General features: G+C 38.6%; 2 protein-coding genes across 17 annotated transcripts in view; one reads left to right on the top strand and one right to left on the bottom strand.

Moving 5' to 3' along the window:
• Zranb3 (zinc finger RANBP2-type containing 3) overlaps positions 1-3,200 on the bottom strand; it is a 207,078-nt gene extending 203,878 nt beyond the window's left edge. For 3 of the 6 annotated variants that reach the window (XM_048345569.1, XM_048345573.1, XM_048345575.1), the window contains exon 1: positions 2,788-3,200. The gene's annotated coding sequence lies outside the window, so the exon portion shown is untranslated. Of the gene's footprint in view, positions 1-2,548; positions 2,626-2,787 lie in introns of those variants that run through there. The other 3 variants (XM_048345571.1, XM_048345572.1, XM_048345570.1) reach the window with 3 other exon arrangements.
• Positions 3,201-3,452: 252 nt separating this feature from the next.
• R3hdm1 (R3H domain containing 1) overlaps positions 3,453-23,538 on the top strand; it is a 157,923-nt gene continuing 137,837 nt past the window's right edge. For 10 of the 11 annotated variants that reach the window (XM_048345568.1, XM_048345557.1, XM_048345561.1 and 7 more), the window contains exon 1: positions 3,480-3,644. The gene's annotated coding sequence lies outside the window, so the exon portion shown is untranslated. Of the gene's footprint in view, positions 3,645-23,538 lie in introns of all 11 variants that reach the window. The other variant, XM_048345563.1, reaches the window with a different exon arrangement.

The raw sequence follows: 23,538 nt of genomic DNA, 5'->3' as shown, positions 1-23,538 counted from the left end.
TGTGCATGCGCGCATGTGCATGTGCACACATGGGCGCCAGTACTGGGGATTAAACTCATGGCCTCACACTCTAGTTTGACTTTTTCACTCAAGGATGGCACTCTACCACTTGAGCTCACCACAGCTACATTTCAGGTTTTCTGCTGGTTAAATGTAGATAAAAACCTACATAGATCTCATCTTCCTGAATAGCTAGGATTACAGGCAGTGAGCCACCAGCACTAGGCTACAAAGTAATTTGTTTGAAACTATTATGAGACAATGATAGATATTATCAGGCTACTCAAAAGAGACTAAACACCAATGGGCAATATAAAGATTCTCATAATAGAATTCAGCAGGATACAAATTAAATTAATGAGACATTACTTTTCATAATTGGTTTGGATACAGTAAAAGATAGGAAATTGGTTTTCCCAGACAATGTTACTAGTAAAGAAGATGGGCATATCCTTTCTAAAAAATTATTTATGAACAGAGAATTTGTAACTTAATAATGACTGTCAGTTGTGGGATAAAGAGAGAAGTTTTTTAATGAATTCAGAAATTTAGCTTTCAAGACAAAACATTCTAGAGATCAATTAGGGGATATAGTTAACATTACTGTAATAGTCACACTGAAGAATGGTTGAAATGGTAAATTTGTTTTTACCATAGTAACAGGAAAATTCTTAACTGAAAAACACATAAACATACAGCAGCAGGGAACTGATATAAAAGCTATAAAATGAAATACAGGTAGCAATCAAAATAATATCAGCATTTATTCAGATGAACTTATAACCTATTGTTGAGTTTCAATTAGTAGAGATATCTATAAACTACAGTATCTGAGTAATAGAATTGAGTACACCTTTTAAAAAATACTTTCCAATATTTTTAAATAATTAAGAACATGATTTGTACATGACAAATGGCAACTTAAAAGAAGAAGTGATTACATCACTATTTCTGGAGTCTTGGGGAGAGATTTTTATGTTTCTTTCTCATTATGTATCTGGAACACAGAAAGGTATTAATATTTGAGAAACATGGTAATCATTAGGAGTTAAAAATCAGGAGGATGGATTTGAATTTCAGCTCCAAAATGTATTGATTAGGGGTCTTAGGGCTTAACGTCTTTTTTAACTGTACTTAGCCCCAGTGTTTTCAACTAAGAAACAATACTGAGGGTAGGAGTGAAGTTTAGTCCTAGGTTCAATTTGTAGCACCACAAAAAAAAATTTAATTGATAAATTAAAAGTAGAACAATACTCATAGATTGTGACAAAAATACTAATTAAAATTTATTGCTCAGATGAAATAATAAAAATATAGTCATCATTCTGCTTATTGACTGGGAGGGAGGGCTTATGAAAGCAAAAAGGTAACTAAGCATTAGAAAACTAAATTATTAAATACAGGTAGTAATATAGTTAAATATGAAAATATGATATACCTCTTGTTTATAGTGCACATGAGGCTATCGGGGTCAGATCCAAGCACAAAATAAAGGGAAGGAGGGAGAGAGAGAACGAGGAAGGAAAGGAATGAGAGGATAGAAGGATTCTAATCATTAAAAAGCAAGAGACAAAGTAAGAGAACTACAAAAGAGACTGGAGTTATAATTTTATCTCTAGAAAAATTACAGATAAGGGCTGGGAATATAGCTTAGTGCTAGAGTGCTTGTCTAGCATGCAAGAAGCCCTGGGTCCATTTCCTCAGTACCACATACACTGAAAAAGCCAGAAGTGGCGCTGTGGCTCAAGTGGTAGAGTGCCAGCCTTGAGCACAGTGAGGCTCAGGGACAGTGGCCAGGTCCTGAGTTCAAGCCCCAGGACTGGCAAAAAGAAAAACAAATACAGGTAAGTTTCTCATCTACCTGATACATAAACACCCAGGAATACTGGACAGACTTAGAAAAAAATAATGGAAAGAGAAAAATACAATTAAAGATAGAATAACAGAAAATAAAATGAAACAGAGAAAGACCACATAAGATTTGACTGAATTTAAGGAGAATAATAGAACAAGTAACTTTACCCCTAATTTTGCTTATCATTTCTGTTCACTACTTTCAACAAGGGATTTTATCTTTGAAACTACTATTTCCAAAGTCTCACCTAGCACAGTAAATACGATAGAAGAAAAGGCAAAAGGGGGTGGCATAATGATTATGGGTACAGAGGTTGTCAGTTCACGATTATCAACCCAGAGCCCAAGAGTGGCTACCTCCTCCAAATTCTATTGAAAAGTTTGTTAAAAGTCAGAGGAGTTAGCCTAGCTTCTGAGTTAGTTCAAAATAAAAACGTAAAGTCAGTCTCCAAAACAGTAGCAAAAGGTAATTTGAGGTACCCTTTACAAATATACACATATAATTGCAGTTTAATAATGAGCAAACGGAGATTAACCTCAGATTTCTGAGCTTGAAAACAAAGGATGGAAAATGGCATTAGAAGATTAGGAATGATCCCCATACCAATATATCCATTTTTTAACTGCAATTAAGTTCAGCTCAACTTATTACCTCCCACACAAAAACAAACAAAAAGCAAAAAAATCAGCCTACTTCCCGACACACCACTTCTGGACCACCACACCAGGTCTACTTGTTGCAGAATCTCCAGCTCCCGCCACAGGTTTGGGAAGTGTCCGCCCCTGAGCGGAAGTGACGTTCCAGGGGAGGGGCAACATCAAATAATAAGAATTCAGCTCCAGCAATATAATCTAGTCTATAAGATTCTGAGGAAATTCATGATCATCCCTCTATACCTTCCACCATCCCTCAGTTGGGAAGAAAAGACTCACTTGCGACCATTAGCTCCAAATCATTTAAAATTTATCCTTTGGCAAGTAGACAGCATACTTCTTCGGAACTACGATTCCCTTGATGCCTCACAGGAAGTATACCGGAAACGGTAGGCGCGGAGGCAAGGCCCCTTGGGAAGTGTAGTCCGCTCAGGCCGAAGAGCGCATTCGCTTCGCCCTCCGCCTCTGAGGCTTCAGAAACCAGGTGTTCGGCTTGGAGCCCGTTACCGCTGAGAAGAATCCAGACTCTTTAGCAGTATTCGTCACTTCTCCCTACACTGAACGGAAATGTTCCTTTATCCCTAAAAAGCAGTACAAGTGCTCCCTAAAGAAATGCTCTTTCCAATATCTCTAGTCAAAAACTCCCGGAACTCCCCCACCTCTGGATCCAACTCGTGGGAAAAGGTGGCCCTTTTACAAGTGGGCAAAATGGCTGTCCTCCTAGTTTTCTCATTGGTTGTTATTCGAGTCCTTCAAAGGCGGTTACTTACCACAGATTGGTTCCTTTTCCCTTGAGGATGGCCCAGCTCGCCTGCGGCCCCGGAGGAGATAAGGGGGTGGAGAGAAAGCAATGCCTTCAAGTCTGATTGGATGTGGCTCATGTCACTCTACGGACGTACAGCCTATGATGGAGTTGACTTCCCCTCAAAGAGAACAAAGAGGCGGGACTAGTGCGCGGTGGGAAGGGGCGGGATTCTGTCGCCGCGGCTGCCGCTGGAGCCGGTGTCCGGGCTGGTGATGGGGTTAATTCCCTTTCCTAAGACTCTGACTTGCACCCACCCAGCCCCGCCGTCGCCCCGCCGCGCCGCGCTCCAACCACCTCCTCCTCCTCTTCCTCCTCCTCCTCAGTAACGCGGGTAAGAGATGTGCTCCCCTCCCCCTCCCTCAGCTCCCCGGGAATAACGCGCCGCGCTCCCCTCCCCCCGCCCGCCAACCGGTAGCGCTAACGGAGCCGAAGCCAGGCTGCGGAGGGATGTGTGTGAGAGGAGCTGCTTGTCCAGCCCGGGCTCCGCCGCTGTCCTGCGGCTGCCAGCCCTCTGGGAGATCGGGTTCTGAGAGAAGCGGGCTCTCCTGGCCCGCGATTGCGGCCGCAGGGACCGCCGCTACCTTGTGCCCACCGCCCCCATCCGGGGGCCATGCGAACATCAAACCCCTCGAGGCCTAGCGGAGGAGGCGAGGGAAAGGTTCTCGAGTCCCTGCTATGGCTGTTGCTGCCGCTCGCTGCAGCTGCTCCTGCAGCCCCAGAGACTTGGGGAGCCAGCCGCACACCGCAGGCCTGACCAAAGCGGGTGCCCCTGCCTGCGTGGTTCTGCTCTCGGTGACTGGCGCGGGTGCCCCGGGCTGCCGGCCCGCTGGACGGCCGCAGTTCCCCGGCCTCACACCGGAGAATTTCCAAAAGGAAAATGAGACTTGGCCACCCGGTTTGGTGAAATTAATATGTACAAGATTTGCAACTGGCTTTTGGTTGTAGTCACATTGTAGGCACAGTGAGAAAATTTAAAGTTGAATGACTTGTTAGTGCCACGGTCCCTGGAGATCAGATTCACAGAGGTGTTTAGGCTTTAGGCTATATATACCCCCTTCTCCCTCCCTCGAAAAAAAATTCATGTGTTTAAAGTTTTGGGAGTTTTGTTTGTTAAGGGTCAAAGAAGTGCCACTTTATTATATTTTAAGTCTTGCTCTGTATCTGGCTTTTATGAAGGAATTTAAATTGTGGGGATTCTAAGGCCCCATTTATAATTGTCCTGGGGTAGTAGAAGCCACTCAGTAATTGGTGAATTGGTATAAGGCAAAATCGTAAGGCTTTGTAAAATAGTAAATTATTTTTCTAATAAAATTGTCTGGCAAACAAGTGTCTCCAAGGTTACAGTATGCAGTATAACCTTGAATCCCTTTGCTTTTATCTTAAATTTTATTGATTACGAGAGCATTTGATCAGTGTTAGTGCATTCCCTAGCAAGTGTGAGGCCCAGGGTTCCAGCACCACATACACACACACTCCCAAAAGGATAAAGTCAAACTTGAGGTTCACATGTATATTGTATTTGTTTTTTGGGTTGTTGTTTTTTTTCCAGTCGTGGAGCTTGAACTCAGGGCCTGAGCACTGTCCTTGGCTTCTTTTTGCTCAGGGCTAACACTCTACCACTTGAGCCACAGTGCCACTTCTGGCTTTTTCCATATATGTGGTGCTGAGGAATGGAACCCAGGGCTTCATGTATATGAGGCAAGCATTCTACCATTAGGCCATATTCCCAGCCCCGTATATTATATTTGAATCAATACGATAATGTAGTAGGCTACCAATTTCACAGTTTCGCTTTTAAGAAATTGGGCATATTTGGGTAACTTTAGTGCATTTTCTGATAAACTTCATCAGATTTTGATTGTGATCTTTTCAGGTACCACTTTTTGCCTTCTATTTTTTTTTTCTTTGAGATTAGGGAGCTTGAACTCAATCATGGCCTCAACGTTTTGGATTGGTGTTTTACCTCTTGAGCCACACCTCCAGTTTCTGCATTTTTACTGTCTAATTAGAATCTCCACAAGGCTAGCTTTGAACCTCAATCCTCAGATCTAAGCTTCCCAAGTAGCTAGCATTATAGGCCTGTGCTGTCAGCAGTATGGAGCTACTCTACTCTTTTCCGTGGGAGATGTTAAATTGAATGAATTTTGGTCTGCAGTGGTCACATTTATAGAGAAGCCTATATCTGAGGTTTACTTGTTGCCAGAGTAAATGGGTTCTGAAAAAATATCTGATCTTTTAACTGTTAGTCCATTTCTTCATGATGGGAGAAAACTATACCACCTTAGTGATCTTCCCATCTCTTAACTAATGCAAGTAGAGATTCTGAATTGAAATAGATCCATACATACAGAACCAGGAAGATAACCTGGATATGTATTAAAATGTAATACATAGCCTTGGATTATATGCTTTTCTGTTACCCCTTGAAGAGCCTATAGCATATATGGCCTAGCATATTTTCCAAAGCTGGATGACTAATTGATAAATCACACAGTGGATACTTTTATACTTCATGAAAGGGGTTATGAAAATATAGAAGTCTTCTACATTCTCTTACTAGCTATGGACCTGAAGGCTTCTATATAGCTCTGACTGACTACCAGAGGCTTAGTTAAGGTTTTTCATCTGTAAAATGAGATTAATGGTTAATTTTTGGATCTGTGAAGATTAGAGCTAACATGTAAAGTTCCTAGCATTGCATATGATGCATACATAATTTGTGCAAGTAAATTTTTAAATTTTTCTTGGTTTATTTTCCTATTTATAGAATAATTCTGTTGTTAATGTTCACAGAGTATTATTGTGGCAAAACATGTTCTGTAATTGAGTACTATGGGAATATTGATTTGTATAGTGACTTAAATAACTTGAGTTTGGAGCTAGCCAATTTTGACCCAAAATGTACACGGGAAATTGGTCATTAGATACAGAAGAGTTCAGTATCTATGGAATATTTCTTTTTGTCTTTGAACTGTAGTGGAAGTGTTTGTAGAATATATTTTAAGTGGATTATCTATAATAATAGTATAATTAGTATTGTAGTGGAAAACTTGTGATGTTTTAAATTTTATTTATTTGATGTGCTTCAAGATCTAGTTTACATAGTTGCTATCATATTCATTGTGATACTAGGCTATAGGCAGGAAACAATTGAGATCTGTAATGTAGAATTAAAATTAAGTCATTTAAATTCATGAGAACATACCAGACTCTGGTTTTGTTGCTCTTCACTTTAAATTATCATTATCAATATTTGAATGTTCCTTTTCTATGAAGCAACATGCCAAAAAACATTTTCCCTTCCCAAGTACTTTTGAAAGTATACTGGGTTTCATACATAAAGGTGTCCTTGAGTTTGTACAGCTAAACCAATTTAAGGCTAGAATGGAAACAGTTTTATTTAGATGAAGTGCTTTTGAAATAATACCTAGCCAGGGTTCAGTGTACCTTTGCTTTCTGCTGAATAATGAGCAGAGATGAATAATGTTATGGCGAGCCTGTAAGTATTAACCCGAACGATTGGGTGCTCTTCTGAGGAGGCTTTACCTGGTGACAGCAGTAGAAATTTGAGTAAAATTGAAATAAGCCTTTCAAAATAGTCTTTGAAAGGCATGTGTGGTCGTCCCTTCCCAAGTAATGAAACATTTTCTTTTGAACTAGCAGGTGAGAATACTGAGTTATACTCATTTGAGTTAAGATTAAATTTTAATTCTCGGAAACAAGGAAGTTTATGGCAGTCAATACATTATTTTCCCTATTCTTAAAAAACTCTTAAGGCATGGGGCTGGGGATATAGCCTAGTGGCAAAAGTGCCTGCCTCGGATACACGAGGCCCTAGGTTCGATTCCCCAGCACCACATATACAGAAAATGGCCAGAAGTGGCGCTGTGGCTCAAGTGGCAGAGTGCTAGCCTTGAGCGGGAAGAAGCCAGGGACAGTGCTCAGGCCCTGAGTCCAAGGCCCAGGACTGGCCAAAAAAAAAACTCTTAAGGCTTGATGGATTTATAATTCATTGTTGCTATTTGAAGTAGGAAATATTCCTATTAACACTCTTAATGGTCTGTTGTAACTATATCCAGCAATCGTGTCATAGAGGTGTGGTTACAAATGATGATAAAATTTTCTAATTATTCTTTCAGCACCAAACCACAGAATTAGTGCTTTGTTTTTAATAGTCACACTATGAGGATAACTTATTAGTTATAGCTTTTTAAAAATTTTGTCAGTTGTGGGTCTTGAACTCAGGTCCTGAGAGTTGTCCCTTGCTCAAAGTGTGCTCTACCATTTTGAACCACAATTGCACTTCAGGTTTTTGAGTCATTTATTTGGAGATAAGAGTCTCATAGGAACTTTTCTGCCTGGGCTGGCTTTGAACCATGATCCTCAGATCTCAGCCTCCTGAGTAGCTAGGATTACAGGCTTGAGCCACTATGCCCAGTCTAGTTACAGCTTTAATAACTAAACTTGAGGTGATAATTTTAAAGAAAGGAATATTGATTTTCATTGTATAATAGGAAACTTTAAAAAAATTAAATAATATTTTACTCCATCACTAGATAATGTAAAAATGTACAAAAAATCAAATCAAATTTTTCAAGGTACCTTTGATTCCCAAATTAGGAAGGCATTATGCAGTTAAACAATTTTGATTTTTATGTGATAAGATGATATAAATATGTATAATACAAATAATATAAAATATGTATGATATAAATATAAGATGATATAAATATGATGCATATAAATATGTATCATCTCCAAAGTTTAATTCTTTTTTGTCTCCCCTGCTACAGAAGTTTGAACTTAAATTCTTGTCTCTGCTCTGCTGGCTAAGTGGTAGAGTCAAAAGCTAAACCTCCAGCCCAACTTTTTGTCAGTAATTTTGAAAATGGAATTGCACAGACTTTCTTTCCTGGCTGACTTCAAACTTTGATCCTCTGGATCTCAGCCACTTGAGTAGCTAAGATTACCAGAAGCTGCTAGCTTCCAAAATTTAATTGTATTTGTCTTTGCCTGAGGATTGAAAAAAGAGATGTGTTATTATATTGTGATCTGCTTCTTAACTTGTTTTTAGTCTCACATTAACATTCACACTAACTTAAATTTTTTTCTGTGATTGTATTTTGTTTTGTTGGTTTTGTTTTTGTGCCAGTCCTAGGGCTTAAACTCAGCCTGGGCACTGTCCTTGAGCTTTTAGCTGTCCCACCAGAGCCACAGCTCCACTTACATCTTTTTGTTGGCTAGTTGGAAATAAGAGTCTCACAGAACTGGGATACTCAGATCTCAGCCTCATGAGTAGCTAGGATTACCCATGTAAGCTACCAGTGCCTGGCTTTTCCTATGATCTTTTTATAATCTAACTACTCTGGCCTACCAAATATTGTTTCCATCTATAGCCCCATATAATTACTTTCTTCCAAAAGAAATTAGGGAGAAAAATCTACATATTTATATTCTTGACTCTTCCTAAAGCCAGTAAGTTGCTAATGTTTAACCTAAGGATTTAAAGTATAGTAATTCAGTTTCTACCATCGTTAGTTTGAATAACTTATAGAAATAACTTTTGTGGGCTGATTGTACAGAAATCTCTTACATGTATACAAACCAATAGTTTAAATGAGACTTTGCTATTTTTTGTAATTTCCTGTGGCTATAATTATCAAAAAATTAAAACAAGTAGAAAACAACCTATTACATATCTTGTAGAGTATTGGCATTTATTTATAGTTGGTCTTATTTTATTTTATTTTATTTTTGCCAGTCTTGGGGCTTGAACTCAGGGCCTGAGCACTGTCCCTGGCTACTTTTTGCTCAAGGCTAGCATTCTGTCAACTTGAGCCACAGTGCCACTTCTGCCCTTTTTTATATATGTGGTACTGAGGAATCAAACCTAGGGCTTCATATATATGAGGCAAGCACTCTTGCCACTAGGCCATATTCTCAGCCAGTTTGTTTTATTTTAACTGGTACTGAGGCTTAAACTCACATTAATTGTTATCTGTATCACTTGAGCCAAGCCTCTGTGTAAGATAACTGTTTTATGAATAAACAGTCTCTGTAAAATTCTGTTCATTTTTTTTGTTTATAAAATTTTGTGCAGTGTTTTATCAGATAATGCACACCCTTTCTGCCTCTGAGACACTGAATAATATGTGTGAACACAATTTATTATCTGCTGTTCATATATTTTATATACTTAATTTCCATTTTTTGTTTTTGGTTTGTTGTCAGTTATGGGGTTTGAACTCAGAGTCTAGGTGCTGTCCCTGATCTTCTTTATTTTATTTTATTTTATTATTTATTTTTCAGTCATGGGGCTTGAACTCGGCCTGGGCGCTCTCCCTGAGCTCTTCAGGTCAAGGCTAGTGCTCTACCACTTGAGCCATAGTGTCACTTCCAGTTTTCTGGTGGTTAATTGAAGGTAAGAGTCTCACAGAGTTTCCTGACTGGGCTGGTCTTAAGCCATGATAGATCTTGGCCATGATTACAGGCATGAGCCATCAGTGCCCAGCCATTTCTGTTGCTTTTTAACTGTTACCTTTACATATTGTCTTCATATTAAAAAAAAACAAAAACTTACCCCCCAAATAAATATTTTTTTTCTTGTTATATGCTTGACTTTCTTTAAATCCTAGATCTTATTCTATTCTCTTTTACTTAGAGTTTTTACTTTTCAGTCCCCTCTCAGGTAAAATAGAAAAATATGTCACCTACTCCAGTGGACTAAACCAGGGCCTTACAAATGGTGAGCAAGTAAATGCTGTACTACTGAGTACATGCCCAGCTTCATGTAAACTACAGCCTGGCAACAGTTTGGTTAATGGCTAAAATAAGATTTTAAGAGGCTGTGCATTAACAAAAAATATTTTAGGCCTATTGGTTATCTGTAGGAAGAAAAAATAATTATATACCTTTGTACAAAAATAACATTAAATCAGCAAACTAATTTGGAGGAAGGGGACATGTTGTTTGTTAAGTTACACCATGATTACTGTATTATCATAGACTTGTATTTGTTGCTTATAAATTTTTATTTCAAATTTATATCACCATATAACTTTTTGTGTTTTGTTTTGTTTTAAATAGTTGTACAAAGGGATTTCAACTCAGCAAGTCAGATTAAGAACACAATACATCTTCATCCCTTTTCTTTTTGGCCTGGGTGAGCTAAGACCACAATCCTCCTGTGTCTGTGTACAGCTGGATGACAGGAATATGCCATTATATGCCCAGCATTTAAAAAATTATTAAGTAGCTGTATAAGGATGTCAAAATTCCATAAATCAAGTTATGAATAGAATATGTTAATCAGTTTCACCTCTTCATTCTCCTCCATTTTCCCCTCCCATCCCTGCCTTCAAAGTTATGTAGTTCAATTTTCACATAATGTACATCAATTATAACAACTGTTTTTGTTCACTCTTTCTCCCTTCATTTATGTGCTTTCCCCTGCCCTGAAAACATGTTTCTACTTCCTATATGTCAAATGTTTTGTTGATATAGGGATTCACTAACTTTGCCTAGGCTTTCCAAGAACTGTGATACTTTGGGACCCTGCTTCTTGAAAAGCAGGGTCTGTAAGTGGGAGCCACTGTGTTCATACCTGTAACTTGGATGTGTGAGTCTTCCAGTCCTGTTGTATTTTTTCAACTTCATTTGGTTATTCTGAGTGTCTTTTATCACATATAGATTAAGATTGACCTAGCAATTCCTGCAAAGAAATCAGCTTGTATTTTCATAGGAAGTATGTAAAATAATGTAGGTCATTTTGGATAGTACTACTGTTTTGACAGTATTAAGATATTGTAGGGGCTGGGAATATGGCCTAGTGGCAAGAGTGCTTGACTCGCATACATGAAGCCATGGGTTCAATTCCCCAGCACCACATATATAGAAAATGGCCAGAAGTAGCGCTGTGGCTCAAGTGGCAGAGTGCTAGCCTTGAGCAAAAAGAAGCCAGGGACAGTGCTCAGCCCTGAGTCCAAGGCCCAGGACTGGCAAAAAAAAAAAAAGATATTTTATGTGTTTGTGTGTGCGTGTGTGTGCACGTGCACACATGCACACACTGTAGTATAGAGGTTTGAACTGAGGGCCTGAAGTGCTGTCCCTTTTGCTCAAGGCAAGTGCTGTAGCACTTGAGACACTGCTCTACTTCCAGCATTTTGTGGTTAACTGAAGATAAGAATCTCACAGACTTTTCCTGCCTGACCTGGCTTCAAACTGATTTTCAGAACTCAGCCTCCTAAGTAGCTAGGATGATGGGTACGAGCCACCAGCACTAGGTTTTGGGATCATTTTTAAAAATAATTAGCCAAAGTCCGGTATTGGTAGCTCATACCTGTAATGCTAGCTACTTAAGAGGCTGAGATCTGAGGATTTTAATTTGAGGCAAACTCAAACAGAAAAGTATGACTCAATCTCCAATTCGCCAGCAAAATGTCAGGTTGAAAGTGTGGCTTAACAGGTAGAGTACCAGTTGTGAGCAAAAAAAGGGAAAGCACAAAGCCCTTACTTCAACCCCTGGCACAAGAAAGAAAGAGAGGCAGGGAGGAGGAGAAGGAAAGGGAGAAAGAAAGGAATAGGTAATTTAGCCACCACAGATGATAGAAATGAATAGTAAAGGACTCGATGGATCCTTGGGTGTTGGTCATTCTAAAATGGTGCTCAGAGGACACTCTAAGAGCCACTTGTCCAGTGGAAAGAAATACAAAGTGTATTTGGAAATTCAAAATCCTTGGTGAAAGAAACTATTGCCTCTTAAGAGCTGATTTGATTTTGTGTGAGTTGAAATTAACTTTTCAGTTTGTTTCTCAAATGTAAAATGAAGATAATGGCACCCCTTCTTATTAAAAAGGGAACAAGATGATACTTGTGAAGACAGTCTGCTGTTTTCTCTCATTTTCATTTGTCAACCTAGATTAGCTACTTTTTCCTCAGTGCAAGTTTAAATATGACAATATACTAAACTTTATAAAAATTGGTTTATTATAGTTGTGTTTATTTAAGACCTGATTTGTATTTATACAGTTTTTAAAAATTACCAGTTCTTTTATTTTTATTTATTTTTCTGCTTGTACTGGGGCTTGAACTCAGGGCCTTCCATCCTTGTTTGACTCTTTATTTCATAACTGGCACTCTACTACTAGTTTTTTAGATGGTTTACTAGAGATAAGAGTCTCACAGCTTTATCTGCCTAGCTAGGTTTCAAGCCAGAATCCTGAGTAGCTAGTAAGTAGGCAGTAAGCCATCAGAACCCAGCTTAATTTTTTTTTTTTTTTTTTTTTTTTTTTGCCAAGAGAATCCCTGTGTGTAGCCTAGGCTTATCTCTAACTCATTGTCTGCCTCATTCTTCTTAGTCTACCACCATACCCTTAAGATAAAAGTTATGGAAGGACTAGTAATTTCCTTTAAGACAACTTGTCACCTCATCCCAGTCTTGCTTTAGAACACAGCAAAAATTCTGCTTATAATATTAGTCAGTGGTGTATTAGCATGTATTTTCCCTGGTAAAACTAAATGTTACTGACTTCAAATCATTAATCCTTAATACAGAACAGACTAACAAAATCCTAAAAGATAAATTTGTAGCTTTAAATGTCTACATAATTACAGTGGTATCTTTAACTGATTTTATCTGCAAAACTGAAGTGATATGATTGCTACTACACAGAATGTGGATGGATTCACTCAACATTCATTCAACCCGTACTTAATCTATTAATTTTTTTTATGGTACAGGGTTTTCAGACATTACCTCATACTTGAACCTACCCCTAGTCCTCATCCACCCAATATTTTTTGAGAACTTACTGAGTGTCTCATACTGGAGGGGTGTGTGAGTGTGTGTGTGTGTGTGTGTGCCTGTGTACCTGTGTACGCACATATACTGCCTTTGCCCTTATGGATCTCTATCATAATATTAGGTAAAAATTACTGCATTGGGAAAAGAGTTGAGAATTTAATGATGAATTGGATACAGGGTCTATTTTTTTAGAGTAGGCAGTTTTTGACTTTGAGCAAACAGTTGAACTAAGTGAAGTACATGAAATGGGAGCACATGTAGATGAAGGTGAAAATAGGCTATTTACTGAAATTCAGAATTGCTTCAGATCTTTACCTTCCATACATCAAGAATTTCCTGTCTTTCAGTGTTAATCCAAAAGATATCTTCAATTTTTCTTTACATTTCTTCCATTTAGATATAGACTGGTAAATCTTTATGTTGAAATGTATCATCTGATTTAACTTTAATAATTTTGTAAGATCTGTCTAGCAATGCAACTTCTGAAGTCTGCCAGGAAAATACCTGGCTTGTTCCTTTTGCACAAGCACTTCTATATTATCTGATAAACACCAAAATAAATATAGAGGATCATTTAGCCTTTACTTGAACTATTCTGGTGACAGAAGCCTGTTCCTATGGGACGCTTGTCTCTGTAATTGTTTCAGTCTTCAGATTACCAGCTTCTACTCCTTCCCTCTGCCTTTTCTTCATACTTTCCTTCCCTCCTCCTATATGTGATTTTTTTTTTTTTTTTGGTGGTCTGTGTATGTCGTGCCAGAGATTGAACCCAGCAGGTCATGCTTGCTACACTAGGTGAGCTACATCACCACTCAACTGGGGTTTTTGCTCAGGGCCTTGCATTTGCTGGCATTTTCTCAACTACTTGAGACTCGGCTTCAGCCCCTCCCTTTTTTGCCAGTCCTGGGACTTGAACTCAGGGCCTGGGCACTGCCCCTATGTCTCTGTGCTCAAGGCCGGCCAGCACTATACCACTTCCAACTTTTTTGAGTAGTTTATTGGAGATAAGAGTCTCATGGGGGACTTTCCTGCTGGGGCTGGCTTCAAACAGCAGTCCTCACATCTCAACCCCCTGAGTAGCTAGGCTTAAAGGTGTGAGCCTCTGACGCCTGGCAGCCCTTCCCTTCTTAGTTATTGCTGATTATTGCTGAAATTGGGTCTCACATTTTGGCTAAGCAAACCTGCACCTTGATCCTCTGTGCTTCTCAAATAGCTGGGATGATAGGTGTATACCACTATACCCAGCTGTTTATTGATTGAGATGATTGCTTGCTCTCCTTTTGCCTAGGCCTGCCTAAGATCACAATCCTCCTGATCTCAGCCTTCCCCCCCACACACACACTCACACACTCGCACATATAGCTTGAACTGTAGACATAACCTACCACCACACCTGGCTTTTCTTTCTCTTTTAGTATTAGGCAGAGAACAGGAACCAAACTGGTTCCACACACAGAGATATTATAAAGTTACGTATTGTCACTGTCATTCCCTCTTAACTCACCACAACTAGAGAACAAAAAAAACTAAGAAGGGCTAATAAAGTGGAAGACTTTAGTTAAGTCCAAAACCTTTATGCCTGATTCAATTCTAAGGGGAAGGAGTTACTCCACGTGTTGTGTCCTCAACAAGTATTTAACTGTTTATATTCTGCCTGGCTGATTAGCACCTTCCTTAGTCTTACCAGTTGTATTCTGTATTGTTGCTGACTTGAAAAAGATAGATATAGTCCTTGAAAGAAAATTTGATCTTACCAGAGAACTAAGAAACCACACGAAAATGGTATCTTTGTGGTTTTAAGTTTTAGTGCAAGTTGAAATGACCACAGGAAGAAAAATTTTAGAGGATATTTTGGATCACTTTCAAGTTGATTTGAAAAAAAATAATGATCAGGTTTAATTGTTTTAGTTTTGGTGATTTTTTTTCCCCAGCGACTGTGTCTTTTAAAGTCAAGCACATTTCATGTTTATTGTTTAATATGCTTAACATTATAAATGTGAAGGTAGGTGAGCAGGAATAGGATAGAAAATCAGAAGTGGCACTGTGGCTCAAGTAGTAGAGCTAGCCTTGAGCTGAAGAGCTTAGGGAGAGCACCCAGAGCTCAAGCCCCACAACCCACAAAAAAACAAAACAAAACAAAAAACACAGCCAGTCAATGCAGAACTTACAATTTTTAAATTATATTTATTGGTACTGGGGATTGAACTCAGAACCTTGAGCTGGGGCTGTGAGTGCGGCTCAAATGGTAACCTTGATGTACAAAACCCTAAATTCAAACTCCTGGCTAAAAAAAAAATTTGTTTTCCCTTTATACTTAGACATCTCTCTAACATATTTGTTCTAACATATAGAATGCTATTGAGAGATCTGCCATGGGTCTGGGGTTGTTTTGTTTTGTTTTGTTTTGTTTTGTTTTTGGCCAATCTAGGGGCTTCAACGCAGGGCCTGGGCACTGTTCCCTGAGCTTCTTTTGCTCAAGGCTTGCACTCTACCACTTGAGCCACAGCACTACTTCTGGCTTTTTCTGTTTATTTGGCACTGAGGAATTGAATCCAGGATTTCATGCATGCTGGGCAAGCACTCTACAACTAAGCCACATTCCCAGCCCTGCCTGATTTTTTTGTTTTTTATCTTGACAGTTTCCACATACACAAAATTTGGAGCCAGGTACCTGTGGCTCATACCTGTAATCTGTTCTGAGGATCGCTGTTTGAAACCAGTCCAGGCAGGAAAGTCTGTGAGACTCTTTTCTCCAATTAAACCACAGAAAAGCCTGGAAGTGGCACTGTGGTTCAAGAGGTAGAGTGTTAGCTTAGAGCAAAAGGAACTTAGAGACAATGCCTCAGGATCAGGGGAAAAAATTGGTAATTTTCCAATTTGATAATGTAATAATTATTCAGTTATACAGTTATTAACATTTTTGCTGTGTTTGCTTTATCCATCAGTCTATCTTACATTTACTGTGTCTCAAAGTGACGTTCAGGTACAAGTACATTTTACCTCTAAATACTTTAAATAGCATACATATTATTAATTAGAGTCCAATATTTTATTACTCTTTTTTTTCTTTTGCCAGCCCTGGAGCATAGACACATGGCATGAGCTCTGTCTCTAGCTTCTTTTTGCTCAAGTCTAGCACCCTACCATTTGAGCTGTTTTTTTGTTTTTGTTTTTGTTTTTGTTTTGGCCAGTCCTGGGGCTTGGACTCAGGGCCTGAGCACTGTCCCTGGCTTCTTTTTTGCTCAAGGCTAGCACTCTGCCACTTGAGCCACAGCGCCACTTCTGGCCATTTTCTGTATATGTGGTGCTGGGGAATTGAGCCCAGGGCCTCATGTATATGAGGCAAGCACTCTTGCCACTAGGCCATATCCCCAGCCCAGCACTCTACCATTTGAGCCACAGCACCACTTCTGGCTTTTTAAGTTTGTGTGGTGCTGAGGAATCGAACCCAGGGCTTCATGGATGCAAGGCAAGCACTCTACCACTAAGTCATATATTCCCATCCCTTAATTACCTTTTTAAAAGTCAATGTGCATACATAGAATGTACACATTATAAATATTACATGAGTTCTTTTGACTTTTTTTGTCAGTTAGTACTGGGGCTTGAACTTAGGGCCTTGAACTCATGCTTGGCTTTTTCACTCAAAGCTGGTGCTCAGCCCTTGGAACTATACCTCCACTTCCAACTTTTTGCTGATTAATTAGAAAAGAGAGTCTCACAGATTGACTTGCATGTCTGTCTTCAAACAACAATCCTCAGATCTCAGAGTTCTGAGTAGCTAGGACTTATGGGCCTTGAGCCACCAGTGTCCCTCAAACAACTTACACCTTTATGACCCATTTCCCTGTCAAAATAGAGAGCATGAATATGATCCCAGAAAGTTCCCAAATTTTCTTGCCTAGTCAGCCCTTCGCCCCCTGTCAATATCCCCCAAAGCAATGAAAAGTTCTGATTCATTTTTTTAAATTATGTATTATACTCTTCATATTGTCTGTAGGAGATTTTTCACCATGTTTTTAAGGTTATCCAGTAGATTATTTCAGAATGTTTAAATCTTCAAACATTGCATTACATTGAAGACTAATATTCATTTTGAAACTGGAATTTATGACTAGATTATGAATGAATTTGAACTGCTGAGTCCAGTGATTGCAAAGTAGGGGGCACAAAAGTTTTTCAATGTATAACTAACAAAAGAATTTCTGGTAAAGTTTTTCATGTGTTTGTATAAAGAAGGGATTTTGCTTTCAGCATTGTTATATTTAATAAGGAAACCTAACCTAGTTGGGCATTATCTGTAATACCAGTACTTGGGAAGATGAGGCAGGAAGATACAGAGTTTGAAGTCAGCCTGGGCTACAATGCAAAACTTGTCTCATGCAAAGAAGAAATTATATATTCCTGCCTACCTACTTACACGCTGTATTAGCCATTTGAGAATACTTAGGTCTCTTTTTTTTCTGTTGGTGGTGGTGGTTGTGGGACTTGAACTCTGGTCCTGGGGCTGTCTCTGAGCTCTTCAGCTCAAGGCTGGTGGTGCTCTACCACTTTGAACCACAAGCTCCACTTCTGGTTTTCTGGTGGTTAATTGGAGATAAGAGTCTCATACACTTTCTTGCCTGGGCTGGCTTTGAACTGCTGAACTGCGATCCTCAGATCTCAGCCTCCTGAATAGCTAGCATTACATGTGTAAGCCACTGGTGCCAACCTTTAAAACCTATACTTTTTTTTAAAAAAGTCAGTTAAGACTTCACAAGTAGTGCCAAGTAATTGATTTTGTATGTGAAAGAGAGAAAAGTTCTTACCATACAACTCAGGCAAGCTTGTAATTCTCAGGCAAGCTTGTAATTCTTAGTCTTCCTGCCTCAACTTCCTAAGTGCTAGAGTGACAGGCAGGCATCTAGTACTAAGACCAAGCTGATTTGATTCTTTTTAAAATTTTTTATTTGTTCATTTATTTTATTGTGCTATTCCTGGGTGTTTATTGCCAATAAACTACTTAGAAAAAAGCCAGAAGTGACACTGTGGCTTAAGTGGCAGGGTTTTAGCCTTGACAAAAAGAAGTTCAGCACCCAGGCCCTGAATTCAAGACCCAAGACTGGCAAAAAAAAATTATATATATATATATATACATATATGTATGTATGTATATATATATATATATATATATATCTTTAAAAATCAGTAGTTCAGGGCTGGGGATATGGCCTAGTGGCAAGAGTGCTTGCCTCGTATACATGAGGCCCTGGGTTCAATTCCCCAGCACCACATATACAGAAAACAGCCAGAAGTGGTGCTGTGGCTCAAGTGGCAGAGTGGCTCAAGTGAGCAAAAAGAATCCAGGGACAGTGCTCAGGCCCTGAGTCCAGTCCCCAGGACTGGTCAAAAACAAAAAATCAATAGAAAAGAATTTATAAGGGGGCTAGGGATATGGCCTAGTGGCAAGAGTGCTTGCCTTCGTATACATGAGGCCCTGGGTCCAATTCCTCAGCACCACATATACAGAAAACGGCCAGAAGCGGTGCTGTGGCTCAAGTGGCAGAGTGCTAGCCTTGAGCGGGAGGAAGCCAGGGACAGTGCTCAGGCCCTGAGTCCAAGGCCCAGGACTGGCCAAAAAAAAAAAAAATTATAATGTAGAATATACTTTTAAAGTGGAGTAAGTTGTAAGGTAGGAGATTTATTTTTAGAGATGAGTTGCATCATATTGCCTGGGTTGGTCTTGAACTTCTAGGCATCAATCTGCACAGGAATTGAAACAATAGAGGTTCGCTGCCATACCTAGCTGTAGTAGAACATTGTAATACCTTCTTTATTGTTAACATTACTTAACATACATTCAGTATGTACTATTTTATGTTACCTATATGATTTTTCATTATATTTGAAGTAAAATTCAACCAAACTAAAGGCAATTGAATAGATTATTTACTAAAATGAAAATACAGTACTTGTTTCTTTTTCATGAAATGATATTTGTCCTTTTACTTTTTGTCTATTTTTAATTTTATTGTTTAGGGTATATTATCTATACAAAGAGATTTCATTGTGATATTTCTATACATGCGTATAATGTAGTTCAATCATAGTCAATACTTGTCACTCTTTTTGTTTTTGTGCCAAACCTGTGGCTTGAATTCAGGGTCTGGTCTCTGTCCTTGCACAAGGCTACCTACCACTTGAGCCGCATCTCTACTTTTTGACCTATTGGTGATTAATTGGAGATAAGAGTCTCATGGAATCAAGTGACAAAGGATAAAAAGACAAACGATTCCAAAAGTAATACTTACAAAAGCATTTGGTGTAAACCAACTGTACAGTTCATGGGGGGAGGAAAAGGGGGAGGGGGATATGTGGGAAAAATGAGGGAGAGGTAACAAATTGAACAAGAAATGTACTCATTGCCTTACATGTGAAAGTGTAACCCCTCTGTACTTCAGTTTGACAATAAAGGAGGGATTTTTTTTTTTTTTAAGTCTCATGGACTTTTTCCTGCCTGTGCTGGCTTTGAACTACAATCCTCAGATCACAGCCTTTGAGTGGCTACAATTACAGGCTTGAGCCACCAGCACCCAGCTTAAAGTTTACAATGTTTAAAGACTTTCTATATTGTATTTTTATACATTCAGATAAAGTATTTTGTTCATATTTACTTCCATTCAATCCTCTTCTTTCATTGTACTCCTGCCCTTATTTCTCCCTCCAAACAACATTCCCATTCATTTTACATTCATGTCAGATGCATTTCAGGTCTAGGTTCTGCACGTGGGAAAAAATAGAAAGTATTTGTCTATAAGTTTGAATCATTTTACTTAACATGATCTGACAGTTTCATTTTCCTGCAAATGCATAATTGTATTCTTCCTTATGACTAATAATGACATTCCATGGAGTATATATACTACTACATTTCTATGTTCATCAGGTGATGAACACCTAACCAATTCCATTGTTTGGCTATTATGTACTGCTCTGTAGTTAATATGGATGTTTAGCTATATCTGTTGTATGCTAACATTCCTTTCGATGTATGCCTAGGAGTGATATAGCTGGATCATAGGGTAGTTCTACTTTTAGTTTTTTGTTTTTTTTTTTGAGGTACTTCCATAGTGACTGCACTAATCTATGTTGTCAATTCTATAGAATATTAGAAGATTTCTACAAACCTTGCCTTCAGTATTTACTACTGCTTTTCTTTCTTTTTCTTGTGCTGGTACTGGAACTTGAATGGAGGATCTTCTTGCTTTTGATCAGCTTGTTCACTCATGGCTGGTACACTTCCACTTGAAAAATACCTCCAATTTTCTTTTTTTTTTTGCCAGTCCTGGGCCTTGGACTCAGGGCCTGAGCACTGTCCCTGGCTTCTTTTTGCTCAAGGCTAGCACTCTGCCACTTGAGTCACAGCGCCACTTCTGGCCATTTTCTGTATATGTGGTGCTGGGGAGTCGAACCCAGGGCTTCATGTATACGAGGCAAGCGCTCTTGCCACTAGGCTATATCCCCAGCCCCCTCCAATTTTCTTATTCATGGGAGATAAAAGTTTCTTGGATTTGTCTGCCCAGGCTTAAACCTTGATCCTCAGATCCTCTTTAGTAGCTACAATTATAGGCATAATCCACTGGTGCCCAGTTTATTATTGGTTTTCTTAATGTTGACTGTTCAGACAGTGATTAGATAGAATCTCAATATAGTTTTGATTTGTATTTCCCTGATGACTAAAAATGTTGACCATTTTTTCATGGCTACTCTTTCATTTGTACTTCTTCCCTGGGGAACTGTCTATTCATTTGTCTACATATTGAATTATGTTCTTTGGTGTTTAATACACGCATGCATGCCAGTAGTAGAATTTGGACTCAAGCCTTGCATTCTTGCTTAGTTTTCTCATTGGTGTTCTACCACTTGAACTGCACCTCCATTTCCAACTTGTTGTTGGTTAATTGGGAATAAGTCTTGAATTTGTACAGGCAGGCTTCAAGCCTGGATCCTCATATCTCAGCCTTTTGAGTAGCTAGGATTACAGGCATGAGCCACAAGTTCTTCACCAAAATTTCATTAAGGTCTAATTTGTGTTTATTTAGAATGTTTGCATTTTTAGAATGTGCATATCCAGTTTTTTCAATATTATTTATTCCAGAGATTGTCTTTTCTCCATGGAAAGGAAGTACCTTTTTAGAAAATCATGTGACTGTAATTGCAGAGACCTATTTCTAGGTGTGCTATTGTGTTCCATTGATACACATGTCTGGTTTTATGCCACCATCATGCTGTTATAACTATGGCTGTAGTATTATTTGATGATACTCTGATAACTCCAGCATTGATTTTGTGGGTTTTCTTTTTTTCTGCTTGTCTGTGATCACTTTAGCATTTCAGGATACTTTATATTTACATTTATGTTTCTTACAAAAATGACATTGGCATTTTGGTAAGGATTGCATGGAATCTTTAGAATACTTTTGGCATCTCTTCATTTTCACAATATTCATTCTGCCAATCGATGAACATGGGAAGTCTTTCCACTTTGTGGTGACATCTTCAGTTTCTGTTTTCAGTTGTTTCACTGTAGCTGTCTGTCACCATTACTTAGGTTTATTCTTAGTTGTTTGGACTTTTTCTTTTTTTTTTTTTTTTTTGGCCTGTCCTGGGGCTTGAATTCAGGGCTTGAACAACGTCCCTGGCTTCTATTTGCTCAAGGCTAGCACTCTGCCACTTGAGCCACAGTGCTACTTCTGGCTTTTTCTATGTATGTGCTGCTGAGGAATGGAACCCAGGGCTTCATGTATACGACGCGAATGGAACCCAGGGCTTCATGTATACGACGCAAGCACTCTTGCCACTAGACCATATTCCTAGCCCTGGGCATTTTTTTTTAAGACTGTTTTGAATGTCATTGTTTTGAGGATTTCTTTGTATGCATGTTCATTATTGGTTTATAGAAATGCTATTGAGTTTTCTATGTTGATTTTGTATCCTGCTAATTTGCTAAATCTTTGTAGTCTTTAATTATAGGATCATATCACTGAAAATAGGGATAATTTGAAGTCTTCCTTTTCTATTTGTAACCTTTTTTCTTTTTCCTCCTTATTGATCTGACTAGGAATTCATCTATGTGGAAATAAGGGTAGAAAATGAACACCCTTGTATCATTCTTGATTTTAGTGGAAATGCTTTGTTTTTCACCATTCAATAAAATGTTGGCTTCAGGAACATGGGTGTGCCAATATTTGGTGTATATATGTTAACTGTAATTTACTCTTCATCAGTTGTTCCCTTCATTAATATGAGGTGACCTTCATAATATTAATTGTTCCTTTACTAATATGTCTCTTCTCATTGATTTTAGTTTGAACTCTAATTTTTCATATGTAAGTGTGGCTACTCAGCCTGCTTTCAGAGTCCTACCCATTTGCTTTGGAAAATATTTTCCTTTGGTTTTTTTTTTTTTTTTTTTTTTTTTTGGTCGGTCATGGGGCTTTAACTCTGGGCCTGGGCGCTGTCCCTGAGCTCTTCAACTCTAGGCTATTGCTCTACCACTTGAGCCACAGTGCCATTTCCAGTTTTTCTGGTGATTAATTGAAGATGAGAGTCCCATGGACTTTTCCTGCCTAGGCTGGATTTGAACCAGGATTTTCAGATATCAGCCTTCTGAGTAGCTAGGATTACTTGGCATGCCTAGCTAGATATTTTCCTTTTAACCTAAGTCTGTATATTTGTCTTTTTCAGTGAGATATGTTTCTTGTATGCAACAAGTGATTGGATCTTATAATACAAGTTGCCATTATGTATTTTTTTACTGGAGAGTTATGACCATTAATGTTCAATTTCAATATTGAAAGGTATTTCAGGGATTGAGAATATGGCCTAGTGGTAGAGTACTTGCCTTGCATACATGAAGCCTTGGGTTTGATTCCTCAGCACTACATATATAGAAAAATCCAGAGGTGGCCCTGTGGCTAAAGTGGTAGAGTGCTATCCTTGAGCAAAAAGAAGCCAGGGACAGTGCTCAGGCCCTGAGTTCAAACCCCAGGACTGGCAGAAGAAAAAAAAGGTATTTCATATTTCCGGTCATTTATTTGTCTTACAATACTTTCTTTTTCCCCTGCTTTCCTCATCTACTTATGCAATTAGATTTGTTTTTTCCTATATTTTTCTGTTTTTTATTTTCTTCTTTGGATAGGATTCCTTTAAATATCGTTTGCAGTAGATGTTTAGTAGTCTTGAATTCCTTTATCATGGAAAGTATGTATTAATTACACCAAGGAGTTTCACTATGGTTGTTTAGATGTGTGTGTGTATATATATATATTCGCAATAACCCTCTCTATGCTTTCTTGTCTTCCACCACTTCCTGTCCACTATTAATTAACAGCTTTCATTGAGGGTCTTTATGCCATCTTCATATGTAGTTGCAAAGTATTTC

This window comes from Perognathus longimembris, chromosome 4 (assembly GCF_023159225.1).
Source record: "Perognathus longimembris pacificus isolate PPM17 chromosome 4, ASM2315922v1, whole genome shotgun sequence".
Lineage (NCBI taxonomy): Eukaryota > Metazoa > Chordata > Mammalia > Rodentia > Heteromyidae > Perognathus > Perognathus longimembris.
Note: the sequence above shows the minus strand (reverse complement) of the source record. Positions and strands in the feature narration are given on the sequence as shown.